The sequence below is a fragment of the Oncorhynchus masou genome, chromosome 31 (genome assembly GCF_036934945.1).
Source record: "Oncorhynchus masou masou isolate Uvic2021 chromosome 31, UVic_Omas_1.1, whole genome shotgun sequence".
Classification (NCBI taxonomy): Eukaryota; Metazoa; Chordata; class Actinopteri; order Salmoniformes; family Salmonidae; genus Oncorhynchus; species Oncorhynchus masou.
Genome location: NC_088242.1, coordinates 92677263 through 92682373, shown reverse-complemented (window position 1 = coordinate 92682373; position 5111 = coordinate 92677263).

Below are 5111 nucleotides of genomic sequence, written 5' to 3'. Positions count from 1 at the left end.
AGCTATGACGACACATTAAATTGGCTTAAAGCGGACCAAGCCAATCGACCAATGGGAGAGGAGGCAAGTTTATATTTAAAAAAATGTCATGGCAAACGAATCTTCCAATCAGTTCGCAGTACTTGTCTCTTCGTCTCCGCCCATTGCTTTTTATTGGACACAAAATCGCGTCATTGTGCTATCAAAACGAGAAAGCGTGGTGAAGATATTGTATCAACAATTTGAAAGCGTTTGGATCTTTCTTTCTTTAGGCCGAGTAGGCCAGTCTACTTCAATTATCTATTCTATGGTCATTTCAGTGAGTTCATATTTTAAATGTATAATCTCTAGCGAAGAGAAGAAGTGTGTTACAGGTATTAATTAGCCTGTTGTATGACGAATATTATATGGAGTTATGAACCTGGTTCAATCACCACCGCAGCAGGTAGTTTTTATGTGGAAATTCCTTAAACATTCAAGGACATGCCTGCCCTATGGTATATTATGCACATCCTATGTAGAGTGGCTTGTGTTTGTACATTGGTGGACGTTTTTTTTATTTGATGTATTTAACTAGTGAATGTTGGTGGACGTTAAATTCTAGCTTTTTAAAAGCATCTGCTTATAGTATTGTTGTGTTTCAACATGACATCCTCTTAAACAGTGGCTCCAAAAGGAATTACGTTATGCCCCAAAAAAGAGGTTGGCTAAAAGCAGTCAGCTGCATCAAGTCTGAATAGTGAATGCATTTAAATCAACAAAAATGTGTTACAAATGAACCAAAGATGAGTGTTTCACAAGACTGCAGTGGCATTCAAAAGTATGTTGGTGCCTTTTGTTTTACACCACAGGACTGTGGCCAGTGACCTCTGTCTGTCGCCCTTCCCCCTCATTTCCTGTGAGACAGAAACTGCAGCACCAAATGGTCATGATAACACCGCTTTTTCATATCAATGGCATTTGGTTATAGTGTTCCCTGAAAATGCACATTTACTTGCCATTTCACCCTCATTTCGAAAGAACGTTGAATCATTAATATGTTGGAAATCCTCAAGACGTTTCACCAAAAAAAAAAAAAAAAAAAAAAACGACTCATCAGCAGTGTTAGTTTTGGGGGGAAGTAGAATAGGCTTCTTTTTTAAAGGCTAAGGCATATGACTACAGTATATGTTGGAACCACCTCTTCAGATAAGGAAACCGAGGAGGCACTGTAATGCCACAGCAAACACGAAGCCCTTTTTTGTGCAGTTTAACAGTATGCAGGAAATACTGCGCCCAAACTAATACTTTTTAAAATTTATTGCAGAAATGTTGCAGTGTAACTGCAGTTATCCTGTATTTACTGCATCCAAAATACTGCTGTTTCAAAACTGAAATCTGTTTTCATAAGGGATACATCCTAAAATCTGCCTGACCAGGAAGATAAAGAGGGTGCCTAAAGTAGAGGCTTAGGAAACTAGTTTTATTATAGAACGGCAGGGTGCCTAGTGGTTAGAACGTTGGGCCAGCAAAGGTTGCTGGATTGAATCCCGGAGCTGACAAGGTACAAATCTGTTGTTCTGCCCCGGAACATGGCACTGTTCCCCAGTAGGCCATCGTTGTAAATAATAATTAGTCTTTAACTGACTTGCCTAGTTAAATAAAATAAAAAAGAGCTGAGAGAGGTTGATGGCTTAGAATTTCTGCTTACGTCTAGAAAAATTGTTGTGTGTTCGAACAGCCGAAAAAACCCAAACCAAAGTCCAAAACGTCACAAAAATCGTCAGAATATATGCACGAACTCTTCCGAACTGTATCAACTGAAACCTTTATAGAGCTGGGCGAGGTTGATGGCGATACATTGATGATATTTTGAAAAGGAAATGCAGATCAGCTTTGATAATAATATGGGTGTGGTGGTCATTGTTTCCAATTGCTCAGTGGAGTTTTAATGAAGCATGAGGATGGATTGTACTTTTGAAAATTACATGTATATTCTTGTTCAGTGTTTTGTGGCTTACACAGAAAGAGCATTTGATATTTATTTATTTAATGTAAGTATCTTTCCCTACAGCACCAGTCATATTCTAGTAATAGTCGACAGACCATAGTTCATCCCAGGCATTGGATTGTCCACACAGGAACACAGATGAACTGAAGTTCACAACCAGATAGAATTATAATAGATTAATAGCTTGAATAAAATATTTCAATTTATTGTAAACATTTAAAGGCACTAAACATTGGGAACTATCTACAAAAAATGTCAGTGCCTATAAATGATTGATATCAATAAATCCTTTCAACCCTGTCTTTATTTATTCTGTTCATCTATCAATATTGACCATATGACTCATAAAAATGATATATGCTCATATGGTTTTATTGACAAAGCCTATGGCAAACATTGGCCTGTTCAAATATTATTCACTACCTCAAAAGAAGGAGGAAATATCATGGGGACTTAAGAGAAGACCAAGAGTTTATTGGAAGGAAGAACACGATAAGTAACTATTTAATTTGTGGCATATGATGCAAACGTAAGAAGATATCCCATGTGTATAAATTTCACAGATGTTCCAAAAATTTGGTCTTGTGTCTGTTTTTTTTTTTTCAAGGAAAAGAGAAAGATGTCCTTTGGTTAGAGAACATTATATCAGATGGAAAAAGGGTATGTTTTTTATTCATTTATTTTACTAGGCAAGTCAGTTAAGAACAAATTCTTATTTTCAATGACGGCCTAGGAACAGTGGGTTAACTGCCTGTTCAGGGGCAGATCGACAGATTTGTACCTTTGTCAGCTCCGGGGTTTGAACTTGCAACCATTCGGTTACTAGTCCAACGCTCTAACCACTAGGCTACCCTGCCCTGCTGTTTTATCAGAACATTCCTCATTATCATTCTCTTGTGAGTAATAGCATTAACCTTGTGATAAGAGACACCTTGACTTTTAAAGACCCAGCGAAGCCACAGCAGCTGCAGAATCGCAGGTTCAGCATGACGACAACAATGTACAACACGCAGCCTGAGGAAAAAGAGAATGCAAGTAGTCACTCAGTTAAGAACAAATTCTTATTTTCAATGACGGCCTAGGAACAGTGGGTTAAATGCCTGTTCAGGGGCAGAACAACAGATTTGTACCTTGTCAGCTCAGAGATTTGAACCTGCAACCTTCCGGTTACAAGACCAACGCTCTAACCACTAGGCTACCCTGCTGTTGATCTAAGCAGGAATCTAAGCACGAATATGCTTCAAGTTACGTACATCCCAGTATAAATGTAACATATTGTAATGTAAAAGAACAACTGGATGACATAAATAGGACATTGTTACAAGACAAGCAAAACACAGAAGTATAGTATATACTGTATATCGTGGTTAAATAGTGCATTCTTCTTGACACACAATTGCTTTCCATATCAATGTTTTCATCATCAGCGTGGGTCTCACAATTCAAGAGCATGCAGGTATGGTACAAGTACAGTATCATCAACAAGAGTGAGAGTAATTTGCTGGTATTTCCATATGCAAGAGGGAGATAAAATACCTTTGTGTCTTGGGAAAAGCCCAGACATGTCAGGGATCACAGGACATGCCGGCACATATTCCTGCTCCTAAACCTACTTATATTAATGTTTATTCACATTTAAAAGAAGGCAAATTAATGATTTAATCACTAATGCTAAATATATATATATATATATATATATATATATATATATATACACTGAGTATACTAAACATTAGGAACACTTTCCTAATATTGAGATGCGCACCCCCCCCCCTCTTTTTTTCTTCAGAACAGTCTCAATTCGTCGAGGCATGGACTCTACAAGATGTTGAAAGCATTCCACAGGGATGCTGGCCCATGTTGACTCTACAAGATGTTGAAAGCATTCCACAGGGATGCTGGCCCATGTTGACTCTACAAGATGTTGAAAGCATTCCACAGGGATGCTGGCCCATGTTGACTCTACAAGATGTTGAAAGCATTCCACAGGGATGCTGGCCCATGTTGACTCGATTGCTTCTCACAGTTGTATCAAGTTGGCTGGATGTCCTTTGGGTGGTGGACCATTCTTGATACACACAGGAAATTGTTGTGTGAAAAACCCCAGCAGCGTTGCAGTTCTTGACCAAATGTATTTATATAGCCCTTTGTACATCAACTGGTATCTCAAAGTGCTGTACAGAAACCAAGCCTAAAACCCCAAACAGCAAGCAATGCAGGTGTAGAAGCACGGTGGCTAGGAAAAACTCCCGAGATTATAACAGAACATGGCCAAGATGTTCAAATGTTCATAAATGACCAGCATGGTCAAATAATAATAATCACAGTAGTTGTCGAGAGTGCCGCAAGTCAGCACCTCAGGAGTAAATGTCAGTTGGCTTTTCATAGGCTTTTCGATCATTAAGGCAGATAATCCCAGTGGAGACAGGGGAACCGGCCAGGCAGAGACAGCAAGGGTGGTTCGTTGCTCCAGAGCCTTTCCGTTCACCTTCACACTTCTGGGCCAGACTACACTCAATCATATGACCCACTGAAGAGATGAGTCTTCAGTAAAGACTTAAAGGTTGAGACCGAATCTGCGTCTCTCACATGGGTAGGCGGACTGTTACATAAAAATGGAGCTCTATTGGAGAAAGCCCTGCCTCTAGCTGTTTGCTTAGAAATTCTAGGGACAATTAGGAGGCCTGCGTCTTGTGACCGTAGCGTACGTGTAGGTATGTACGTCAGGACCAAATCAGAGAGATACGTAGGAGCAAGCCCATGTAATGCTTTGTAGGTTAGCAGTAAAACCTTAAAATAAGCCCTTGCCTCAACAGGAAGCCAGTGTAGAGAGGCTAGCACTGGAGGAACATGATCAAATGTTTTGGTTCTAGAAGTAACAAACGCATGGATTAATTTTTGTGCATAATTTTTGGACAGAAAGTTTCTGATTTTTGCAATGTTAAGTAGATGGAAAAAAGCTGTCCTTGAAACAGTCTTGATATGTTCGTCAAAAGAGAGATCAGGGTCCAGAGTAACGCCCGAGGTCCTTCACAGTTTCATTTGAGACGACTTCAACCATCAAGATTAATTGTCAGATTCAACAGAAGATCTCTTTGTTTCTTGGGACCTAGAACAAGCATCTCTGTTTTGTCCGAATTTA